This window comes from Salvelinus sp. IW2-2015, linkage group LG14 (assembly GCF_002910315.2).
Source record: "Salvelinus sp. IW2-2015 linkage group LG14, ASM291031v2, whole genome shotgun sequence".
Lineage (NCBI taxonomy): Eukaryota > Metazoa > Chordata > Actinopteri > Salmoniformes > Salmonidae > Salvelinus > Salvelinus sp. IW2-2015.
In genome coordinates this window covers 34120952-34147279 of record NC_036854.1, presented here as the reverse complement: position 1 = coordinate 34147279, position 26328 = coordinate 34120952, and the positions used below count along the sequence as shown (strand labels likewise).

The 26328-nt window shown below is 45.8% G+C and overlaps 1 non-coding gene and 1 pseudogene across 1 annotated transcript; one reads left to right on the top strand and one right to left on the bottom strand.

Annotated features, from left to right (window-relative positions):
* Nucleotides 1–23186, bottom strand: part of LOC111972929 (E3 ubiquitin-protein ligase MARCHF6-like) — a 44011-nt pseudogene extending 20825 nt beyond the window's left edge.
* Nucleotides 23187–25831: 2645 nt separating this feature from the next.
* On the top strand, nt 25832–25905 carry trnat-agu (transfer RNA threonine (anticodon AGU)). The gene has a single exon. It is a non-coding gene; the product is annotated as a tRNA-Thr (tRNA).
* The last annotated feature ends 423 nt before the right edge of the window (nt 25906–26328 follow it).

Below are 26328 nucleotides of genomic sequence, written 5' to 3'. Positions count from 1 at the left end.
GGTGTCTGTCGTGTACGTACCACAGACAGGATGGACCTGCGGATGTGTTCTGTAGAATGTACGTACCACGACAGGATGAACCTGCGGAGGTGTCTGTAGATGTAGTACCACAGACAGGGATTGAACCTTTGTAGGAGGTAGATGTACGTACCACAGACAGGATGAACTGCGGAGGTGTTTGTAGATGTACGTACACAGACAGGATGAACCTGCGGAGGTGTCTGTAGATGTACGTACCACAGACAGGATGAACTGCGGATGTGTCTGTAGATGTACGTACCACGACAGGATGAACCTGCGGAGGTGTCTGTAGATGTACGTACCAAAGACAGGATGAACCTGCGGGGTGTCTGTAGATGTACGTACCACAGACAGGATGAACCTGCGGATGTGTCTGTAGATGTACGTACCACAGACAGGAATGGACCTGCGGAGGTGGTCTGTAGATGTACGTACCACAGACAGGATGAACCTGCGGATGTGTCTGTAGATGTACGTACACAGACAGGATGAACCTGCGGATGTGTCTGTAGATGTACGTACCACAGACAGGATGGACCTGCGGATGGTGTCTGTAGATGTACGTACCACAGACAGGATGAACCTGCGGATGTGTCTGTAGATGTACGTACCACAGACAGGATGAACTGCGGAGGTGTCTGTAGATGTACGTACCACAGACAGGATGGACCTGCAGAGGTGTCTGTAGATGTACGTACCACAGACAGGTGAACCTGCGGATGTGTCTGTAGATGTACGTACCACAGACAGGATGAACCTGCGGATGTGTCTGTAGATGTACGTACCACAGACAGGATGAACCTGCGGATGTGTCTGTAGATGTACGTACCACAGACAGGATGACCTGCAGAGGTGTCTGTAGATGTACGTACCAGACAGGATGAACTGCGGATGTGTCTGTAGATGTAGTACCACAGACAGGATGGACCTGCAGAGGTGTCTGTAGATGTACGTACCACAGACAGGATGGACCTGCAGAGGTGTCTGTAGATGTACGTACCACAGACAGATGAACCTGCGGATGTGTCTGTAGATGTACGTACCACAGACAGGATGACCCTGCGGAGGTGTCTGTAGATGTACGTACCACAGACAGGATGAACCTGCGGAGGTGTCTGTAGATGTACGTACCACAGACAGGATGAACCTGCGGAGGTGTCTGTAGATGTACGTACCACAGACAGGATGAACCTGCGGATGTGTCTGTAGATGTACGTACCACAGACAGGATGAACCTGCGGATGTGTCTGTAGATGTACGTACCACAGACAGATGGACCTGCAGAGGTGTCTGTAGATGTACGTACCACAGACAGGATGAACCTGCGGATGTGTCTGTAGATGTACGTACCACAGACAGGATGGACCTGCAGAGGTTCGTGTAGATGTACGTACCAACAGACAGGATGAACCTGCGGATGTGTCTGTAGATGTACGTACACAGACAGGATGAACCTGCGGATGTGGTCTGTAGATGTACGTACCACAGACAGGATGACCTGCGGATGTGTCTGTAGATGTACGTACCAAGACAGGATGGACCTGCAGAGGTGTCTGTAGATGTACGTACCACAGACAGGATGAACCTGCGGAGGTGTCTGTAGATGTACGTACAACAGACAGGATGGACCTGCAGAGGTGTCTGTAGATGTACGTACCACAGCAGGATGGACCTGCGGATGTGTCTGTAGATGTACGTACCACAGACAGGATGAACCTGCGGATGTGCTGTAGATGTCGTACCACAGACAGGATGGACCTGCAGAGGTGTCTGTAGATGTACGTACCAAGACAGGATGGACCTGCAGAGTGTGTCTGTAGATGTACGTACCACAGACAGGATGAACCTGCGGATGTGTCTGTAGATGTACGTACCACAGACAGGATGGACCCTGCAGAGGTGTCTGTAGATGTACGTACCACAGACAGGATGAACCTGCGGATGTGTCTGTAGATGTACGTACCACAGACAGGATGAACCTGCGGAGGTGTTCTGTAGATGTACGTACCACAGACAGGATGAACCTGCGGATGTGTCTGTAGATGTACGTACCACAGACAGGATGAACCTGCGGAGGTGTCTGTAGATGTACGTACCACAGACAGGATGAACCTGCGGATGTGTCTGTAGATGTACGTACCACAGACAGGATGAACCTGCGGAGGTGTCTGTAGATGTACGTACCACAGACAGGATGGACCTGCAGAGGTGTCTGTAGATGTACGTACCACAGACAGGATGAACCTGCGGATGTGTCTGTAGATGTACGTACCAACAGACAGGATGAACCTGCGGATGTGTCTGTAGATGTACGTACAACAGACAGGATGAACTGCGGATGTGTCTGTAGATGTACGTACCACAGACAGGATGAACCTGCGGATGTGTCTGTAGATGTACGTACCACAGACAGGATGACCCTGCAGAGGTGTCTGTAGATGTACGTACCACGACAGGATGAACCTGCGGATGTGTCTGTAGATGTACGTACCACAGACGGATGAACCTGCGGTGTGTCTGTAGATGTACGTACCACAGCAGGATGAACCTGCGGATGTGTCTGTAGATGTACGTACCACAGACAGGATGAACCTGCGGATGTGTCTGTAGATGTACGTACCACAGACAGGATGAACCTGCGGATGTGTCTGTAGATGTACGTACCACAGACAGGATGAACCTGCGGATGTGTCTGTAGATGTACGTACCACACGACAGGATGAACCTGCGGATGTGTCTGTAGATGTACGTACCACAGACAGGATGAAACCGCGGATGTGTCTGTAGATGTACGTACCACAGACAGGATGAACCTGCGGATGTGTCTGTAGATGTACGTACCACAGACAGGATGAACCTGCGGAGGTGTCTGTAGATGTACGTACCACAGACAGGATGAACCTGCGGATGTGTCTGTAGATGTACGTACCACAGACAGGATGAACCTGCGGAGGTGTCTGTGATGTACGTACCACAGACAGGATGAACCTGCGGAGGTGTCTGTAGATGTACGTACCACAGACAGGATGAACCTGCGGAGGTGTCTGTAGATGTACGTACCACAGACAGGATGACCCTGCGGAGGTGTCTGTAGATGTACGTACCACAGACAGGATGAACCTGCGGAGGTGTCTGTAGATGTACGTACCACAGACAGGATGAACCTGCGGAGGTGTCTGTAGATGTACGTACCACAGACAGGATGAACCTGCGGATGTGTCTGTAGATGTACGTACACAGACAGGATGAACCTGCGGGGTGTCTGTAGATGTACGTACCACAGACAGGATGAACCTGCGGAGGTGTCTGTAGATGTACGTACCACAGACAGGATGAACCTGCGGATGTGTCTGTAGATGTACGTACCACAGACAGGATGAACCTGCGGATGTGTCTGTAGATGTACGTACACAGACAGGATGAACCTGCGGATGTGTCTGTAGATAGGTAGGTGGATCATCTCCTGGACTGGGTTGAAGTCTGGATCGTTCAGGTTTCTCAGAAACCACAGGACCCCAGGCCTCAGCACCTGACCCAACACAGCAACTCATCAACACACTAACAAAGCAGTCAATGAGAATGTCTCCAATGTCACCCTATATAGTGCACTACTTTATTTTTATAATAATACATTGTTTTAAGGGGTTTTATGTATTTTATTAAGATAGGATAGTGACGAGGAGACGGAAAGGTAGGAGAGTTTGCGAGTCAGAAGGGCAAGATTCAGTTCTAACCAATGCCCGAATCTGTTAGCACTAGGCTGTACGGTCCCAGAACTAACCCTATGGGCCCCGGTCAAAAGTACCACACTATAAAAGGGAAAAGGCTGTCATTTGGGCGTGAAGTGTAGATGTACGTACCACAGACAGGATGAACCTGCGGATGTGTCTGTAGATGTACGTACCACAGACAGGATGAACCTGCGGATGTGTCTGTAGATAGGTAGGTGGATCATCTCCTGGACTGGGTTGAAGTCTGGATCGTTCAGGTTTCTCAGAAACCACAGGACCCCAGGCCTCAGCACCTGACCCAACACAGCAACTCATCAACACACTAACAAAGCAGTCAATGAGAATGTCTCCAATGTCACCCTATATAGTGCACTACTTTATTTTTATAATAATACATGTTTTAAGGGGTTTTATGTATTTTATTAAGATAGGATAGTGACGAGGAGACAGGAAAGGTAGGAGAGTTTGCGAGTCAGAAGGGCAAGATTCAGATTCTAACCAATGCCCGAATCTGTTAGCACTAGGCTGTACGGTCCACAGAACTAACCCTATGGGCCCCGGTCAAAAGTACCACACTATAAAAGGGAAAAGGGTGTCATTTGGGTCTCAGCCTAAGTGTGAGCCCTGTCCCCTACCTCTCTCAGTAGGAGGATGAAGGATGCGAAGTAGAAGACGTAGACCATTCCCACCAGCCAGTGGAGGAACATGGTGGTGCCTGGAGCAGACTTAAAACTCAGCTCTCTGTCCTTCAGAGACGCATCAAACATCTCCTGCAGAACGGATGGAAGAGAAACGTGTTTTTATTTAAGAAAGCAGGGAGGAAAGATAGAGAGCAATGTTTGATGATAAAAAGGGAGAGAGCTGGAGAGAGACAGGGGAGAGAGAGGTGGAGAGAGACAGGGGAGAGAGAGGTGGAGAGAGACAGGGGAGAGAGAGGTGGAGAGAGACAGGGGAGAGAGAGGTGGAGAGAGCAAGAAGAGTGACAGATATGGAAGAAAGAGGTATGTTTGTACTAAAGAGCAGATGTCGAGCCACCAGCCACAGATGAGGGGGAAAACTCCTATCTCCACGACAACCAGCAAAGAGACCTGGAACACACACACACACCATGTTAAACACACACATGACAACAGGGGACTATGCAGGAAAACTCAGACAATTCATAAATCATTCATTGATGTCAAAGGAAGATTCACATAAAAAAAAGTTGCGCTACAACCTTCATTTAGTTTTCCTCTTAAAGTCAAGTCGTTCTACACTGAGTGTACAAAACATTAAGGACACCTTCCTAATATTGAGTTGCACCCCTTTTTGCCCTCAAAAACAGCCTCAATTTGTTGGGGCATGGACTCTACAAGGTGTCGAAAGCGTTCCACAGGGATGCTGGCCCAGTTGCCTCCAATGCTTCCCACCGTTGTGTCAAGTTGGCTGGATGTCCTTCGGGTGGTGGACCATTCTTTGGGGCGGCAGCGTAGCCTAGTGGTTAGAGTGTTGGACTAGTAACCGAAAGGTTGCAAGATCGAATCCCCGAAATGACAAGGTACAAATCTGTAGTTCTGCCCCTGATCAAGGCAGTTAACCCACTGTTCCTAGGCCGTCATTGAAAATAAGAATTTGTTCTTAACTGACTTGCCTAGGTAAATAGAGGTAAAATAAATAAAATAATTCTTGATAAACATGGGAAACTGTTGAGTGGGGGGAAAAAAACTGCTGTTCCTGGCACCTACTACCATACCCCGTTAAATCTTTTGTCTTGCCCATTTACGCTCTGAATGTTAAACATACACAATCAATGTCTCAATTGTCTCAAGGCTTAAACATTCTTCTTTCACCTGTCTCGTCCCCTTCATCTACACTGATTGAAGTGGATTTAACAGGTGACATCAATAAGGAATCATAAGTCTATGTTATGGAAAGAGAAAGTGCGTTCCTAATGTTTTGTACGCTCAGTGTTGAATTTAATTCAGATTTACAGTAATAGATTTAAAGCCTAGATTTAAAACCGAAATGTTACCTTGACAACAATATAGCAGACCCCTAGTAGACGGCGGGACCTCTGGAACCTGACCAGAGCAGCAAACCCCTGAGAGACACCACTTAAGAACAAACACAGGTTGACACGAGAACAAGAGTGAAATTCTAGAGTCAAGTTCAGGACAGGATCAACAGTCCACAGGAACAGGCAGTACAGTCATTTTTTTCAGTGGAGTTATTTTGTGTTATAAGCAGTTATAGAAGGAAATATCGTTTTGAATATTTTTTTTCATCCCTGCCCCTCCTCCCAACATTAAGACACCTTATTCAGTCTTCAAATCACAATTTAAAACGTTATAATAGGCCTTTTATCATCTGGACAGGCAAGGAAAAGTAGATAGCTAACAATTCTCTCTTTCATTTCTTGAACACTGCGCACCCAGCACAAAACTGGCCTTTGCTATGGAAACTCATTTGCAGCAAAGTGCAGGGAGGGGGGACAGAGAGACGAGCAGCTAATAGAGGAAGTTATTTCTGATTTCTGCACGGGAGTGATTTTTTACATCGGGACAGGAAAATTGTCGGGGTTATAGAACTGTGGTGGGATCGGGACAGGACAAGACCGGAATGCATTTTTCCTCCCGTATTAACCTCTAAAACACATAATTTTATACACAAAAACAATGGAAAGGTCTCCATGGTAACACTGCATGGTCACAGGAAGTGATCCCCATCAGTAGGCGGAAGGATACGTGACAGAGGATGAGCGTCATGGCCAGCAGGATGTACCCCACGATGGTCGTGATCAGGCCCTCGAAATGGGAAGCTTGAACCTAGAGAAGACACACATATTCAATACCATTCTGTGGTGGCAGAATTTGGGGTGAGCTGTTGTAACTTCTCCAGGGATATGTTCTGTGTTGGACTGGGATGTTATGCCTTTCATAGACTCCTGGTATGTCTGCAACCTAACACAAGGCCATTGTGCTCCGGGAATGGTTGCTTGTATAAAGAACTGTTGTGTAAACAATATGATAGTATTATTACCTCCCACTAAATAAGGGACATGGAACCATTTACTCTTCGAGTTCTTCCCTGTGAAATCAGAGATAGATCTCCCCTGCAGCTGCTTGATTAAAGATTGTTCTATTACACAATTAAATAGTCACTGTCTTAATCTTTGGATCAAATTTTCCACAAAAATTCCATATCATTATACCTCTACGTTTTGCTCAGAAAGGCAGGAGAGGTATGATACAAACGGTTCCTTACATATTCCTCAAAGCCAAGTCCCACGACAGAGAAGTGACCAATGTGGTATGGACAGAACGCTGGAAGAGAGAACCAGAAGATATATCAAAGCTCCCAGGCTTATACTGAGCCCTACCACCGTACCAGGCTAGTTGGTTTTAAGAAGGGTATTACGCTAGAGAGTTTGTGTTAGTGTACTCACCGAACACCAGGATGAAGAGAGTGTTCAGAGACACAACCCAGAACACATGCTCCTGGAAGACGAGACACAACGCAAAATGTCACGTCACTACTTTCTAGTGCTACTGCTTAGAAAACAGACAACCCCTTCCTTCACAGCAATAACATCCCATATTAAGTCTGCTAATCATACTCTATACCAGGTGTGTAAATATTACTCTATACCAGGTGTGTAAATATTACTCTATACCAGGTGTGTAAATATTACTCTATACCAGGTGTGTAAATGATTGCTCCACTCTATACCAGGTGTGTAAAATATTACTCTATACCGTGTGTGTATAATATTACTCTATTACCAGTGTGTGTAATATTACTCTTAAATACAGGTGTGTAAATATTACTCTATACCAGGTGTGTAAATATTACTCTATACCAGGTGTGTAAATATTACTCTATACCAGGTGTGTAAATATTACTCTATACCATGTGTGTGAATATTTACTCTATACCAGTGTGTGTAAATATTACTCTATACCAGGTGTGTAAATATTACTCTATACCAGGTGTGTAAATATTACTCTATACCAGGTGTGTAAATATTTACTCTATACCAGGTGTGTAAATATTACTCTATACCAGGTGTGTAAATATTACTCTATACCAGGTGTGTAAATATTACTCTATACCAGGTGTGTAAAATACTTACTAAGAACACCAAGGAGCCATCCAGTCCAAGCATCTGAGAGGTAGAGAGAGACATTACGAGGTGATCGATGTAGTCATGGATAGTGTTGTGTCATGAAGTTGAGTCATGACAGATGTGTTGGAGATTGCTGAAACTAAACCAGTCTTACCCTCTCCCAGGTGAGCTCCTCTGCTGCTCTGTCCCATTCTAGAGCATTCCAGTTCATATCATCTACACATAGACAGAGAGACAGAAACAGAGAGATGTAGAAAGAGAGAAAGTGAGAGAGATAAAGATAGAGATTGATAGAGCGAGAAAGAGATGGGGAGAAAGACATATTATATAACTTAGTATTGCCGTTGCCATATGTTACCCGTCAGCTGAGGRCTGGCCCTAGTCTCCTACCTTGAGCTCCATTGTTGGCGTCCGCATCTTCAGCCGCCGCCCCCTCTTCCTCATTGTCTAGTTCTGGTTCCTCCCCCTGTTCTGGGAGGCCGTCTGGGGGCTCTGGCTCTGCCTCGTTGTGAGCTGGAGGGGCGGCGGGGGCAGGGGGGGCTGCAGGGGGGTCATCAGCTGCTCCCTGACCTGCACCTGCAGCCTGGGGGAGGAATGTGGATGGAGGGGCTGTAAGTGGGTGTCAGATCTTGTGTGCGAATGTATGTGTTACTTTGCGTGCGTGTGTTACCTCGTTGGGCTGTTGTCCAGCTGCGTTGGGCTGGGGCTGCTGGTGGTGCTCCAGCCACAGGGGGGGACCACCATGGACAATCTGCTCTCTTAACCACACCAGGCTGATGAAAGCACACAGCGAACACGTCACCACGAAACAGCCCTGTAGACAGTCCGCCAGCAGGTTCTCTCTACCAGGAGGGGGAGGAGAGAAAGACAGATGAATGTTCTACAACACTGTGATTCAAAAAGGCATTCACATCGGAGTTCTTGTTGTAGGTTGGTAGGAATAATGCAACAATATCAAAAAGCTCTGAGAGCTTAAACAAGTGATGCCAGCAAGAGCAGTGTGCGGGTTTCTCTTTTTTTTTGATGACCTATAGTACTGGAAATGGATAAAACATCTCATATGAGGAGGGGGTGAGGAGTTACAGAGTCTGATTGGCGAAGGAGGAGGATACGACATCAGAACTCACGTGGAAAGCATGTCCAATGGCAGCGTCAGGAGCGAGCTCACGGAGCCGGTAAACAGACACTTGTAGATTCGACCTGAAGAGAAGAGGGAGACCAAGAGGAGCTATGGGCATCTCACCATTGGAGGAAACACTGAAGAGAGATGTATATAAAGTACTCTTAGAATCAATTGAACACCTAAAACATTAACTGACAACTGAAGCCAAATGTGTTTAGGAGGGGGCAGCCTAAGTAATTGTATGAGAAACCCTTATATTGTAATCCTGAATGTTTTCCTCACAGTCCTAATAGAGTGGATAGTGTACAAACTAGTGTAAGATGGCGCCGACAGATATGTTCGCCTCGCTTCGAGTCCTTAGGAAACTACGCAGTATTTAGTTTTTTTATGTATTATTTCTTATATTGTTACCCCAGGAAATTTTAGGTCTTATTACATACAGCCGGGAAGAACTATTGGATATAAGAGCGACGTCAACTTACCAACATTACGACCAGGAATACGACTTTCCCGAAGCGGATTCTCTGTTTGAACCACCACCCAGGACAATGAATCTAATACCAGAAGCCGACCCAAAACAATGGCGCCGCAGAAGGGGCAGACAGAGCGGCCTTCTGGTCAGGCTCCGTAGACGTGCACATCGCCCACCGCTCCCGAGTATACTACTCGCCAATGTCCAGTCTCTTGACAACAAGATAGATCAAATTCGAGCAAGGGTTGCCTCCCAGAGAGACTTCAGAGATTGCAACATTCTCTGTTTCACAGAAACATGGCTCTCTCAGGATATGTTGTCGGAATCGGTTCAGCCACCGGGCTTCTCCATGCATCGCGCCGACAGAGATTAACTCCTCTCTGGGAAGACGAAGGGCGGGGGTGTATGCTTCATGATTAACGACTCATGGTGTAATCATAACATCATACAGGAACTCAAGTCCTTCTGCTCACCCGACCTAGAATTCCTTACAAATCAAATGCCGGCCATATTATCTCCCAAGATAATTCTTGTCAGTTATCGTCACAGCGGTGTACATTCCCCCTCAAGCAGGCACCACGACAGCCCTCAAGGAACTTCACTAGACTCTATGTAAACTGGAAACCATATATCCTGAGGCTGCATTTATTGTAGCTGGAGATTTTAACAAAGCAAATTTGAGAACAAGGCTACCTAAATTCTAAAAGCATATTGATTGCGCGGGTGTAATACACTCGATCACTGCTACTCTAACTTCCGCGATGCATACAAAGCCCTCCCCCGTACTCCCTTCGGCAAATCCGACCACGACGCCATCTTGCTCCTGCCGTCTTAAAGGCAGAAACTCAAATAGGATGTACCAGTGACTAGAACCATTYAACGCTGGTCTGACCAATCGGAATCAACGCTTCAAGATTGGTTTGATCACGCGAACTGGGATATGTACTGGTCAGCCTCATAACAACATCGATCTATATGCTGACTCGGTGAGTGAGTTTATAAAGGAGTGCATTGGAGAGGTTGTACCCACTGTGACTATTAAAACCTACCCTAACCAGAAACCGTGGATGGACGGCAGTATTCACGCAAAACTGAAAGCGCGAACCACGACATTTAAACATGGAAAGAGGTCTGGGAATATGGCTGAATATAAACAGTGTAGTTATTCCCACCACAAGGCAATCAAACAAGCAAAATTCTGGTACAGGGACGAAGTGGAGACGTAATTCAACGGCTCAGACACGAGACGTATGTGGAAGAGTCGACAGGAAATCACAGACTACAAAAAGAAAAGCAGCCACGTCACGGACACCAACATCACGCTTCCAGACAAACTAAACACCTTCTTTGCCCGCTTTGAGGATAATACCATCAAGTTTGCAGACGACACAACAGTAGTGGGCTTGATTACCAACAACAATGAGACCGTGTACAAGGAGGAGGTGAGGGCCCTCGGAGTGTGGTGTCAGGAAAACAACCTCGCACACAACATAAAAAAAACAAAACGAGATGATCGTGGACTTCAGGAAACAGCAGAGGGAGCACCCCCCTATCCACATCAAACAGACAGCTGTGGAGAAGGTGGAAAGTTTAAAGTTCCTCGGCGTACACGTCACAGACAAACTGAAATGGTCCACCCACACAGACAGTGTGGTGAAGAAGGAGCAACAGCAGAGTATGTTACAGTCCCTGGTGTCTCTCTGGAAGGAGATCCTCGCCCTGAGCTTGTCTACCTTATTGTCCAGAGACTGAACATTAGCGAGTAATATACTCTGCCGGCAGCGTCTTGGAGCAGGCTCTGGTATAAGTTCAATTGCCCTGGGGGGCACGAACAAAGGATCCAATTCCGGAAAGTCGTATTCCTGGTGGTAATGCTGCTGAGTTACCAGCAGTAGTTACCGCTCTTATATCCATAAGTTATTTCTGGCTGTATGTAATAACACAAAAAACATTCTGGGCTAATAATGTAAGAAATAACACACAACAACAAAAAATACTGCAAAGTAGCTTAGGAGCTAGAAGCAGAGCTGCCATGTCTGTCGGCCCATCTTTTTAACAATGGTGTGCTTTAGGACCATGCAGATGCCTCTGAGTGGTTGAGTAGATAAAAATGGTGCCGCCCTCCCCCCAAACGTGGCTTCCGGACAAGTCTCTTGCAAGGACTTAAGCAAGGACTTAAACCCGATCTAACATCTCTGAAGAGACCTGAAAATAGCTGTGCAGCGACGCTCCCTATTCAACCTGATAGAGCTTGAGAGGATCTGCAGAGAAGAATGGGAGAAACTCCCCAAATACAGGTGTTCCAAGTTTGTAGCGTCATACCCAAGAAGACTCGAGGCTGTAATCGCTGCCAAATGTGCTTCAACAAAGTACAGGGTCTGAATACCTATGTAAATGTGATATTTAAGATTTTTATGAATTTGCAAAAGATTTAAAAAATAAAACAGTTTTTGCTTTGTCATTATGGGGTGGTGTGTGTAGATTGATGATGAAATGCGGTTTGTTGCTAACCTTACTTTGCTACCTGCCAACTTCACAGTTTTTACTTTTTAATAACCGTTTTATATTTTCGCTCGCTCTACTTTTTTGATTCAACTTTTTCACCCCGGACGCTTTATCTCGACGTGGTTCATCAGGACCTCCACCAGCCGAAGCTAAGTAGTAACATTAACATTATGCCTTCTAATTGCAGTTGCTGTACTCATAATATACAGGAGAATGATCGCCTTATGGCGAGGTTGCTGTGCTGCAAGCCCAGATTCAGACGCAATCGTTAGGCAAGGGTAATTTAAGTGTCGGAAAGGATGAAACAGCGTCTGTGCCACCAATAAGTACAGATAGTAGTATAAATCCCCTCGCACAGTCCCTGCAGCCGGACAATTTTCTCATGGCTTCTGGAAGGAAATGCTGTAGGAATGCTCAACCGGTGTCGCTCATTCAGCCGACAGAAACTTTCAACCGGTTCTCTCCATTAAGCAACGGGTCGGAGTCAGAGGCCGAGCCTTCTCTGGTCTCTCCTCCACCCGTTACGGGGTCTGAGACACCGAAGCCTCCCACCATTAGCTCTGACAAATTGAAAACCCTAGTCATTAGTGACTCCATTACCCGTAGTATTACACTTCAAAATAATCATCCAGCGATCATACACTGTTTACCAGGGGGCAGGGCTACGGACGTTAAGGCTAATCTGAAGATGGTGCTGGCTAAGGCTAAAACTGGCAAGTGTAGAGTATAGGGATATTGTTATCCACATCGGCACCAATGATTTTAGGATGAAACAGTCAGAGGTCACCAAGCGCAACATAGCTTCAGCTAGCTTTGTAAATCAGCTAGAAAGATGTGTCAGCATCGAGTAATTGTCTCTGGCCCCCTCCCAGTTAGAGGGAGTGATGAGCTCCACAGCAGAGTCTCACAACTCCATCGCTGGTTGAAAACTGTTTTCTGCCCCTCCCAAAAGATAGAATTTGTAGATAATTGTCCCTCTTTCTGGGACTCACCCACAAACAGGGTGAGGACTCTATCCTGGCTGGAGGGTTGCTCTCATCTTATCTACGGACGTAGACAGGGCTCTTACTCTCCTAGCTCCACAATGAGATAGGGTGCAGGCCAGGCAGCAGGCGGTTAGCCAGCCTGCCAGCTTAGTGGAGTCTGCCACTAGCACAGTCAGTGTAGTCAGCTCAGCTATCCCCATTGAGACCGTGTCTGTGCCTCAATCTAGGTTGGGCAAAACTAAACATGGCGGTGTTCGCTTTAGCAATCTCACTGGAATAAAGACCTCCTCCATTCCTGTCCTTATTGCAAGAGATTGTGATATCTCACATCTCAAAACAGGGCTACTTAATGTTAGATCCCTCACTACCAAGGCAGTTACAGTCAATAAACTAATCACTGATCATAATCTTGATGTGATTGGCCTGACTGAAACATGACTTAAACCTGATGAATTTTCCTGTTTACACTAGTGACCATATCCCCCGCACATCGCGCAAAGGTGAAGGTGTTGCTAACATTTACGATAGCAAATTTCAATTTACAAAAAAAGAAACGACTGCGTTTGTCTTTTGAGCTTCTAGTCATGAAATCTATGCCGCCTACTCAATCACTTTATATAGCTACTGTTTACAGGCCTCCTGGGCCATATACAGTGTTCCTCACTGAGTTCCTATCGGACCTTGTCGTCATGGCAGATTATATTCAAATTTTTGGTGACTAATATTCATATGGAAAAGTCCACAGACCCACTCCAAAAGGCTTTCGGAGCCATCATCGACTCAGTGGGTTTTGTCCAAAATGTCTCCGGACCTGCCACAGTCATACTCTGGACCTAGTTTTGTCCCGTGGAATAAATGTTGTGGATATTAATGTTTTTCTTCATAATCCTGGACAATCGGACCACCATTTTGTTACGTTTACAATCTCAACAAATAATCTGCTCAGACCCCAACCAAGGATCATCAAAAGCCATGCTATAAATTCTGAGACAACCCAAAGATTCCTAGATGCCCTTCCAGACTCCCTCCACCAACCCAAGGACGTCAGAGTACAAAAATCAGTTAATTAACCACCTAACTGCAGGAACTCAATTTAACCTTGCGTAATACCCAAGATGCAGTCGCACCCCTAAAAACAAAAAACATTTGTCATAAGAAACTAGCTCCCTGGCATACAGAAAATACTAGAGCTCTGAAGCAAGCTTCCAGAAAATTGGAACGGAAATGGCGCCACACCAAACTGGAAGTCTTCCGACTAGCTTGGAAAGACAGTAGCGTGCAGTATTAAAGAGCCCCCACTGCTGCTTGATCATCCTATTTTTCCATCTTAATTGAGGAAAATAAAAACAATCCAAAATGTACTTTTGATACTGTTGCAAAGCTAACTAAAAACCAGCATTCCCCAAGAGAGGATGGCTTTCACTTCAGCAGTRATAAATTCATGAACTTCTTTGACGAAAAGATCATGATCATTAGAAAGCAAATTACGGACTCCTCTTTAAATCTGCGTATTCCTCCAAAGCTCAGTTGTCCCGAGTCTGCAAAACACTGCCAGGACATAGGATCAAGGGAGACACTCAAGATTTTTTAATATGATATCTCTTGACACATTGAGGAAAATAATCATGGCCTCTAAACCTTCAAGCTGCATACTTGACCCTATTACAACTAAATTACTGAAAGAGCTGCTTCCTGTGCTTGGCTCTCCTATGTTGAACATAATAATGGCTCTCGATCCACCAGATGTGTACCAAACTCACTAAAAGTGGCAGTAATAAAGCCTCTCTTGAAAAAGCCAAACCTTGACCCAGAAAATATAAGAAACTATCGGCCTATATCAAATCTCCCCTTCCTATCAAAAATTTTTGAAAAAGCTGTTGCGCAGCAACTCACTGCCTTCCTGAAGACAATATACAGTCGTGGCCAAAGTTTTGAGAATGACACAAATATTAATTTCCACAAAGTTTGCTGCTTCAGTGTCTTTAGATATTTTTGTCAGATGTTACTATGGAATACTGAAGTATAATTACAAGCGTTTCATAAGTGTCAAAGGCTTTTATTGACAATTACATGAAGGTTATGCAAAGAGTCAATATTTGCAGTGTTGACCCTTCTTTTTCAAGACCTCTGCAATTCAAGACCTCTGGCATGCTGTCAATTAACTTCTGGGCCACATCCTGACTGATGGCAGCCCATTCTTGCATAATCAATGCTTGGAGTTTGTGGTTTTTTGTTTGTCCACCTGCCTCTTGGAGGATTGACCACAAGTTCTCAATGGGATTAAGTTCTGGGGATTTTCCTGGCCATGGACCCAAAATATCGATGTTTTGTTCCCCGAGCGACTTAGTTATCACTTTTGCCTTATGGCAAGGTGCTCCATCATGCTGGAAAAGGCATTGTTCATCACCAAACTGTTCCTGGATGGTTGGGAGAAGTTGCTCTCGGAGGATGTGTTGGTACCATTCTTTATTCATGTGCTGTGTTCTTAGGCAAAATGTGCAGTGAGCCCACTCCCTTGGCTGAGAAGCAACCCCACACATGAATGGTCTCAGGATGCTTTACTGTTGGCATGACACAGGACTGGTCACCTTGTCTTCTCCGGACAAGCTTTTTTCCGGATGCCCCAAACAATCGGAAAGGGGATTCATCAGAGAAAATGACTTCACCCCAGTCCTCAGCAGTCCACTCCCTGTACTTTTTGCAGAATATCAGTCTGTCCCTGATGTTTTTCCTGGAGAGAAGTGGCTCCTTGCTTGCTGGACTTTCCTGGGGGCCCTGAAGCGTTCTTCATAACAATTGAACCGCTCTCCTTGAAGTTCTTGATGATCCGATAAATGGTTGATTTAGGTGCAATCTTACTGGCAGCAATATCCTTGCCTGTGAAGCCCTTTTTGTGCAAAACAATGATGACGGCACGTGTTTCCTTGCAGGTAACTATGGTTGATAGAGGAAGAACAATGATTCCAAGCACCACCCTCCTTTCGAACTCAATCAGCATGACAGAGTGATCTCCAGCCCTGTCAACACTCACACCTGTGTTAACGAGAGAATCACTGACATGATGTCAGCTGGTCCTTTTGTGGCAGGGCTGAAATGCAGTGGAAATGTTTTTTTGGGGGTTCATTTTCATGGCAAAGAGGGACTTTGCAATTAATCTGATCACTCTTCATAACATTCTGGAGTATATGCAAATTGCCATCATACAAACTGAGGCAGCAGACTTTGTGAAAATGTATCATTCTCAAAACTTTTGGCCACGACTGTATACGAAATGCTTCAGTCTGGTTTTAGAYCCCATCATAGCACTGAGACTACACTTGTGAAGGTGGTAAATGACCTTTTAATGGCGTCAGACCAAGGCTCTGCATCTGTCCTCGTGCTCCTAGACCTTAGTGCTGCTTTTGATACCATCGATCACCACATTCTTTTGGAGAGATTGGAAACCCAAATTGGTCTATACGGACAAGTTCTGGCCTGGTTTAGATCTTATCTGTCGGAAAGATATCAGTTTGTCCTCTGACAAATCAACTGTACATTTCGGTGTTGCTCAAGCTCCCGTTTTAGGATCACTATTGTTTTCACTATATATTTTACCTCTTGGGGATGCCGTTCGAAAACATAATGTTAACTTTCACTGCTATGCGGATGACACACAGCTGTACATTTTGATGAAACATGGTGAAGCCCCAGTGTGCTTCAGACATAAGGAAGTGGATGGCTGCAAACTTTCTACTTTTAAACTCGGACAAAACAGAGATGCTTGTTCTAGGTCCAAAGAAACAAAGAGATCTTCTGTTGAATCTGACAATTCATCTTGATGGTTGTACAGTCGTCTCAAATAAAACTGTGAAGGACCTCGGCGTTACTCTGGACCCTGATCTCTCTTTTGAAGAACATATCAAGACTGTTTCAAGGACAGCTTTTTTCCATTTACGTAACATTGCAAAACCAGGACATTTTCTGTCCAAAAATGATGCAGAAAAATGTATCCATGCTTTTGTTACTTCTAGGTTAGACTACTGCAATGCTCTACTTTCCGGCTACCCAGATAAAGCACTAAATAAACTTCAGTTAGTGCTAAATACGGCTGCTAGAATCCTGACTAGAACCCAACATTTTTATCATATTACTCCAGTGCTAGCCTCGCTACACTGGCTTCCTGTTAAGGCAAGGGCTGATTTCAAGGTTTTACTGCTAACCTACAAAGCATTACATTGGTTGCTCCTAACTATCTTTCCGATTTGGTCCTGCCGTACATACCTACACGTACGCTACGGTCACAAGACGCAGGCCTCCTAACTGTCCCTAGAATTTCTAAGCAAACAGCTGGAGGCAGGGCTTTCTCCTATAGAGCTCCATTTTTATGGAATGATCTGCCTACCTATGTGAGAGACGCAGACTCGGTCTCAACCTTTAAGTCTTTATTGAAGACTCATATCTTCAGTAGGTCCTATGATTGAGTGTAGTCTGGCCCAGGAGTGTGAAGGTGAACGGAAAGGCACTGGAGCAACGAACCGCCCTTGCTGGTCTCTGCCTGGCCGGTCCCCTCTCCACTGGGATTCTCTGTCTCTAACCCTATTACAGGGGCTGAGTCACTGGCTTACTGGTGCTCTTTCATGCCGTCCCTAGGAGGGTGCGTCACTTGAGTGGGTTGAGTCACTGACGTGGTCTTCCTGTCTGGGTTGGCGCCCCCCCTTGGGTTGTGCCGTGGGGGAGATCTTTGTGGCTATACTCGGCCTTGTCTCAGGATGGTAGGTTGGGGTTGAAGATATCTCCTCTAGTGGTGTGGGGGCTCTGCCTGTTTGGCCCTGTCTGGGGGTATCATCAGATGGGGCCACAGTGTCTCCTGACCCTCCTGTCTCAGCCTCCAGTATTTATGCTGAAATAGTTTGTGTCGGGGAGCTAGGGGTCAGTCTGTTATATCTGGAGTATTTCCCCTGGTCTTATCTGGTGTCCTGTGTGAATTTAAGTATGCTCTCTCTAATTCTCCTTTCCTTCCTTCTTCTCTTGGAGGACCTGAGCCCTAGGACCATGCCTCAGGACTACCTGGCATGATGACTCCTTGTTGTCCCCAGTCCACCTGGCCGTGCTGCTGCTCCAGTTTCAACTGTTCTGCCTGCGGCTATGGATCCCTGACCTGTTCACTGTGATTACTATTATTTGACCATGCTGGTCATTTATCAACATTTGAACATCTTGGCCATGTTCTGTTATGATCTCCACCCGGCACTGCCAGAAGAGTACTGGCCACCCCTCATAGCCTGGTCCTCTCTAGGTTTCTTCCTAGGTTTTGGCCTTTCTAGGGAGTTTTTCCTAGCCCCCGTGCTTCTACACCTGCATTGCTTGCTGTTTGGGGTTTTAGGCTGGGTTTCTGTACAGCACTTTTATATATCAGCTGATGTAAGAAGCGCTATATGAATAATTTTGATTTGATTTGATAGTCTGGCCCAGGAGTGTGAAGGTGAACGGAAAGGCACTGGAGCAACGACCGGCCTTGCTGTCTCTGACTGGCCGGTTCCCCTCTCTCCACTGGGATTCTCTGCCTCAAACCCTATTACAGGGGCTGAGTCACTGGCATACTGGTGCTCTTCCATGCCGTCCCTGGGAGGGGTGCGTCACTTGAGTGAGTTGAGCCACTAACGTGATCTTCCTGTCTGGGTTGGCGCCCCCCTTGGGTTGTGCCGTGGGGGAGATCTTTGTGGGCTATACTCGGCCTTGTCCAGGATGGTAGGTTGGTGTTGAAGATATCCCTCTAGTGGTGTGGGGGCTCTGCTGTTTGGCCTGTGTGGGGGTATCATCAGATGGGGCCACAGTGTCTCCTGACCCCTCCTGTCTCAGCCTCCAGTATTTATGCTGAATAGTTTGTGTCGGAGCTAGGGTCAGTCTGTTTATCTGGAGTATTTCCCCTGTCTTATCTGGTGTCCTGTGTGAATTTAAGTATGCTCTCTCTAATTCTCTCTTTCCTTCCTTCTCTCTCTTGGAGGACCTGAGCCTAGGACCATGCCTCAGGACTACCTGGCATGATGACTCCTTGTTGTCCCCAGTCCACCTGGCCGTGCTGCTGCTCCAGTTTCAACTGTTCTGCCTGCGGCTATGGATCCCTGACCTGTTCACTGTGATTACTATTTATTTGACCATGCTGGTCATTTATCAACATTTGAACATCTTGGCCATGTTCTGTTATGATCTCCACCCGGCACTGCCAGAGAGTACTGGCCACCCCTCATAGCCTGGTCCTCTCTAGGTTCTTCCTAGGTTTTGGCCTTTCTAGGGAGTTTTTCCTAGCCCCGTGCTTCTACACCTGCATTGCTTTGCTGTTTGGGGTTTTAGGCTGGGTTTCTGTACAGCACTTTGATATATCAGCTGATGTAAGAAGCGCTATATGAATAATTTTGATTTGATTTGATAGTCTGGCCCAGGAGTGTGAAGGTGAACGGAAAGGCACTGGAGCAACGACCCGGCCTTGCTGTCTCTGACTGGCCGGTTCCCCTCTCTCCACTGGGATTCTCTGCCTCAAACCTATTACAGGGGCCTGAGTCACTGGCATACTGGTGCTCTTCCATGCCGTCCCTGGGAGGGGTGCGTCACTTGAGTGAGTTGAGCCACTAACGTGATCTTCCTGTCCGGGTTGGCGCCACCCCTTGGGTTGTGCCGTGGGGGAGATCTTTGTGGGCTATACTCGGCCTTGTCTCAGGATAGTAAGTTGGTGATTGAAGATATCCCTCTAGTGGTGTGGGGGCTGTGCTTTGGTAAAGTGGGTGGGGTTATATCCTTCCTGTTTGGCCCTGTCCGGGGGTATCATTGGATGGGGCCACAGTGTCTCCTGACCCCTCCTGTCTCAGCCTCCAGTATTTATGCTGAAATAGTTTGTGTCGGGGGGCTAGGGTCAGTCTGTTATATCTGGAGTATTTCTCCTCTCTTATCCAGTGTGGATTTAAGTTCTCTCTCCCTCCCCTCAGGACTACCTGGCCTGATGAATCCTTGCTGTCCCCAGTCCACCTGGTCGTGCTGCTGCTCCAGTTTCAACTGTTATGCCTGCGGCTATGGAACCCTGACCTGTTCACCGGACGTGCTACCTTGTCCCAGACGTGCTGTTTTCAACTCTCTAAAGACAACAGAAGCGGTAGAGATACTCTGAATGATCAGCTATGAAAAGCCAACTGACGTTTACTCCTGAGGTGCTGACCTGTTGCACCCTGTACAACCACTGTGATTATTATTATTTGACCCTGCTGGTCGTCTATGAACATTTGAACATCTTGGCCATGTTCTGTTATAATCTCCAACCGGCACTGACACCCCTCATAGCCTGGTTCCTCTCTAGGTTTCTTCCTAGGTTCCGGCCTTTCTAGGGAGTTTTTCCTAGCCACCGTGCTTCTACACCTGCATTGCTTGCTGTTTGGGGTTTTAGGCTGGGTTTCCGTACAGCACTTTGTGACATCAGCTGATGTAAGAAGGGCTTTATAAATACATTTGATTGCTTGCGATAAGTAAAAAATTCAAATAAAGTAACAAATAATTAAAGAGCATTAGTAAATGAACAGTATTGAGGCTATATACAGGGGGTACCGGTACAGAGTCAATCAATGTGCGGGGGGCACCGGTTAGTCAAGGTATTGAGGCAATATGCACATGTAGGTAGAGTTAAATAGAGAGTAGCAGCAGCGTAAAAGGGGAGTGGGTTGCAATGCAAATAGTCTTGGTAGCCATTTGATTAGCTGTTCAGGAGTCTTATGGCGTGGGGTAGAAGCTGTTGAGAAGCCTTTTGGACCTAGACTTGGCGCTCCGGTACAGCTTGCTGTGCGGTTCAGAGAGAACAGTCTATGACTAGGGTGGCTGGAGTCTTTGACAATTTTTAGGGTCTTCCTCTGACACCACCTGGTATAGAGGTCCTGGATGGTAGGAAGCTTGGCTCCAGTGATGTACTGGGCCGTACGCACTACTCTCTGTAGTGCCTTGCGGTCGGAGGCCAAGCAGTTGCCATACCAGGCAGTGATGAGATAGCAAAAGCTCAGGTTGCCCAGCCCGGCGGAGATACAATCTTCGGCAAAATCATTCGCAAGGAGATTCCTGCAAAAATATTATTTGAAGGATGCTCTCCACGGTGCAGCTGTAGAACTTTGAGGATCTGAGGACCTATGCAAAAACCTTTCAGTCTCCTGAGGGGGAATAGGCTTTGTCGTGCCTTCACGACTGCTTTGGTGTGCTTGGACCATGATAGCTTGTCGGTGATGTGGACAACAAGGAATTCGAAGCTCTCAACCTGCTCCACTACAGCCCCGTTGATGAGAATGGGGGCGTGCTCGGTCCTCCTTTTCCTGTAGTCCACAATCATCTCCTTTGTCTTGATCACATTGAGGGAGAGGTTGTTATACTGGCACCAAATATGAGCCCGTGTGGCTCAGTTGGTAGAGCATGGCGCTTGCAACGCCAGGGTTGTGGGTTCATTCCCCACGGGGGGACCAGGATGAATATGTATGAACTTTCCAATTTGTAAGTCGCTCTGGATAAGAGCGTCAGCTAAATGACTTAAATGTAAATGTAATGAGCAAATCAGCCATTCTATGCAATATTCTATTATATACTGAACAGTGGTCAGCTGAATTCAATGTGTTTTATTGAGTAGAGGTGTGAATTTCAATTACAGGTTTTTGGAGAACATTTAGAAAACTTGAACAAGCGTCCTGGGGACGGAGCAAACAGAATGCTAGGCCACTGATTTTTTACCACCGTGGTATCGTTATTCTTCACGGAATCGTGATACTTGGCCTGGTATCGTATCGTTTGTAAAATGTTAGCATCGTGACAAGCCTAGTACAAATAATCAAACACACCAGTGGGATTTACCGAACTGGGAAATGACAGACTGTAATACAACACTGGTCCACTTCTAATTCTCCTGATCCTGTAAAACCATAACACACTGAAACTTTACTTAGTGTGTGTGTCTACAGGTTCTTATGTGAGTGATACTGTACTTAAGAGTAAAGTGATGACGCATTGGTGTGTGTATGTGTCCGCGTGTGTCAGTCTACTCACATGCAGTGAGGGGGACCACCCCCAGCCATGCGAAGGCTACCAGTGTGTAGTGAAACCAGTATCGTATGGCCGTGCCCACACTGGTCAGCAGGCCAGCACAGATGTCCTGGATGGGCAGGCGGGGGGGCATGTCTGGGGAGTAAACTGGAGCACAGACAGCAGGGACAGAGAGAGGGATGACACACTCCATGTTCAAAGTTACAAACTTAGTCAATAACTTAGAGAGAGAATAATAAGGTTGAGAAATGACTTAAAAATAACAAAAAGTGTGTAGAACCTAAAAGGGTTTTTTGGTCTGTCCCAATAGGATAACCCTTTGAATAACCCTTTTGGGTTCCAGTTAGAAAACAGGTTTCTAAGACTGTATTCAATGGCAGAGCTTCCCAGTCTGAAGTCATCCCCTTGCAACGGAGCACGTTTTTAGACTGACAGGTCAAAGCCACGGACGGGTACTTACTTGGTGTGAAAGCAAATCTGTGCTTGCATAATTCACAGTACTCCTTTCTGCTGTGCTTCAGCCACTGGACCAAACTGTAAACAACAACAATAGTAAAAGAAGTGTGTTGTAGGGGAGGAACTAACATGTGCAAGTGCAGGCATGGAATACTGGCTTCCTCACTCAAGTAGGGCAATTCAGTTCAACTCACATGGGGCGATGTGTGGGTGGTATGTGAGGTGTGGTGCGTGTGAACGCGAGTGAGACAGAGAACAGACCACACTGAACCGCCCACAAGACTCTTTCATACATACACCTCAGTCCATTCATTCATAAGCCCACCATCCTATAATGCCTTCTATAAGACTGAGTATAACGCTTGCTACTGTAACCCTGAGCTGTCTAGCATTCGTGAGCTAGTGCCCAGTTAGGCCTACATGTTAATAACACCATTAATTCCAAGTGTAACTAACTAAGCCTAGGTAACATGGTATCTATATGTCCAGCTTAATGAATAGTGTGTGACCAGTACTCTGACCCAACAGGGGCTGTTAGAGATCAGTGACATAATGACAGAGCAGATATTGTGGCGGCAGGTAGCCTAGTGGTAAGAGCGTTGGACTTGTAACCGTCGAATCCCTGAGCTGACAAGGTAAAAATCTGTCGTTCTGCCCCTGAACAAAGCAGTTAACCTACTGTTCCTAGGCAGTCATTGAAAATAGGAATTTGTTCTTAGCTGACTTGCCTAGTTAAATAAAGGTAAAATAGAAATATTCTCAGAAATGGGATGATGTCGATGACACAGTACTTCTATACCCAGAGGAGCAGAGCGTGTTTGTGACCTCACCTGCAGTAACCTAAAGGCTTATCACATTTCAAAACCTGGGCCTGCAGTAGTAAACCATGGCAGTAAACCACATCACAGTAGTTCAGGAGGGTTCCGACTGCTTATCATCAATAATCTGTAGCTAATAGCCTAAATGACAAATCAGCAACTTTCCTCAGTACCCCAGGTTCTAATTTTAATAACAAAGTAGGCTATTTTAGAAGCAACTAATTGTCTTCCAAAAAGTGTTGAATGAATGTTTTTCTAATCTTCCGTTTGCTCCTCTGTTATGCCACCCTTGGTTGGAAAGTGAGATAGTGACAGCATTGTTATTCCTCTACTCCTAAATCCCGAACCAGCCTTGCCTGATCCAATGCCACACACACACACACTACCCAATAAATGTACCAGTAGCATGGCATTAACTACCCAGCTCTGAACAATTAACTACTGGGTTATGTAAGTCAATGATTGCGCCCTAGCTGTTGCCACACCGTGTGTAATGTAGAGTTACACTAGCAGGCCTTGAGGCTAAGCCTATCATTCTCACTCAATGGAAAAATACATTGTTATTTTAGACTTCAGTCTAAAATACTCTCAATTACTGGCTGCTATCCTTTGCGTTATTTCAGCACACCCAGCTAATTGTTTTTCCTTTGTTAGACCCACACTGCAGAGAAGCCAGCTGTGAAGGCAGAGAAGCCAGCTGTGAAGGCAGAGAAGCCAGCTGTGAAGGCAGAGAAACCGGCTGGGAAAGCAGAGAAACCGGCTGGGAAAGCAGACAAATGTAGGGTGGTCACTTGGACGCAGGCCAAAACCATCACCTCAGGACAGTCTTCGGTAAAAACTAGGACCTATGCTATAGCTGTATATCAACATTAACATTACTTCCTCCTACTGACTCAAATGTTATTCTATGTCCATTATGTCAGAGGATGAGTGAGGAGGTTTCTCTATTGCTAATACTTGGTGCTGGTGTTGGGGGGGGGTGGGGGGGGGGGGGGGGGGGGGGGGGGGGGGGGGTATAGTTCGGACTATAAATATTAGGCTACATACAGTATACAGTGGACTCCTAATAAGTAAAACAATCTTGAGGTCTCAATTCAATGACATTCTTTTGTAATTGCTCCTGATGACCTGCAATACTCACAGTGTGTACGTCAGACAAATAGCCATCACCATTCGCTGATGAATGAACTTAATACTGCCGGTGCATACACAGGGTTGGAACAGGGCTTGTCTGTGGGTCCCTCGAACGAACACGACCATGATATCCTCGCTACAAACGGACAAAAGAGGAAGATAAGTTAATTTGTTCAAGAGAAACCCTTATTTTATTATCGATGGCTCATGTCACTGTTTGGGTGGCGGTGGGTATAATTTGTGGAACGTTCCAATAGGAATCTGTTCCAAAAACGTTGTAAATAATAAGGTTGCCAACAAACAACGCATAAAAAGTTGTATAGCGGCAGAATAAGATACCGGGTAGGGAGTGGGMTATTYGATTAAGTTTTTCCACCACGTTTATTATTCCGAAAAATGTCTGTCCTCACTCTGGTAGCCTATGGACAGACATTAAGAATAAGCTATGTGGTGAGTTGATGCCTATTCGGCAGCTAGTTAGCTAGGTGAATTGATCATGCTACTTTGTATGCGTTGTTTTTTGGCATCTTTGTACTTTACAAAGTTTTTGGAACAGATTCCTGTTGGAACGTTCCACGAATTATACTCACCCGTTTGGGTGTCTGCCAACGAAAAATGTGTTTGCAGCTGACGTTGGCAAGGTAAACTAACGTTTCCCAGTCTCAACAATGTGGTCTCTAACAGTAGTGTAAATCAGCTGACGTTACAAGTAACGTTAGACTGACTGTAAAATGACATTTACCTTCATCTGCCGTTTCCATTTTACTGGATGACGCGCTCCCCTCTTCTGCAGCAGTAGTTTGCTATCGCAAACCCATTCACAACGCGAAGGCCAGTGTTTTTAGCCGATTTGGAATGAACTAGCTAGCTAGCTATCCTTGATAAAATGGTGTCCACTTTGATGGACACTAGAATCCCAGTCTTGACTTGTTTCGTGACACGCGCAATCAGAACACAATCGATGTTCCTTTTCACTGCAAGCCGATGTATGTTGGACCGGTAGCGGTTGTCAAACAGAGATCAATAGCATGCATAGCTAGCTACCTTTTACTTTTAAATTCAGCACGATCAAGGCGACGATTAGGTACCTAGCTAGATCTCTTTGACCCGTCACAACATTGATACCTTGCGACAGTGTGCGCCGCTTTCTGGCCGCGGTGGCAGCTTTTGGATTTGGTCACGTAATGTTAAGTGGGGCTTGTGTTTTCTGACACGTGTGGATAGTGACACCCTGAGGTATTTAGCTGTTACTACATCATACCAATATGTGACTGAATACCATTTTCCTTTAGATTGATGTCTGATCCACCACTTTACACCGTTCTGGTCTTTACAGTTCATATTGGAATGTAATGTGGTAACTGCACACAGTATACTTTACAAATCCTCACATTACGAAAGGTCAAGTATGAGTAACTTATATCATGCCGATTACATCACTGGCGCTGTGGCTTAGTTGGTTAAAGCGCCTGTCTAGTAAACAGGAGATCCTGAGTTCGAATCTCAGCAGTGCCTTTTTGAGACGGCAAATTAGTACAGTTCGGAAGTGTCCCAGCTGAAACAGTTTGATGCGACTTGAATGATTATTACACGTTTGTATTTTCTACACTCAAAAAGCGTTTTTTAAATCGTTCAATTTTGGTTGGAATGAACTTCAGACTGGGTAGGAACGAATTTTTTATTTTTATTTTTTCATTTCACCTTTATTTAACCAGGTAGGCAAATTGAGAACACGTTCTCATTTACAATTGCGACCTGGCCAAGATAAAGCAAAGCAGTTCGACACATACAACAACACATAGTTACACATGGAGTAAAACAAACATACAGTCAATAATACAGTGAAAAATAAGTCTATATACAATGTGAGCAAGTGAGGTGAGATAAGGGAGGTGAAGGCAAACAAAATATATATATAAATAAATAAAAATATAAAAA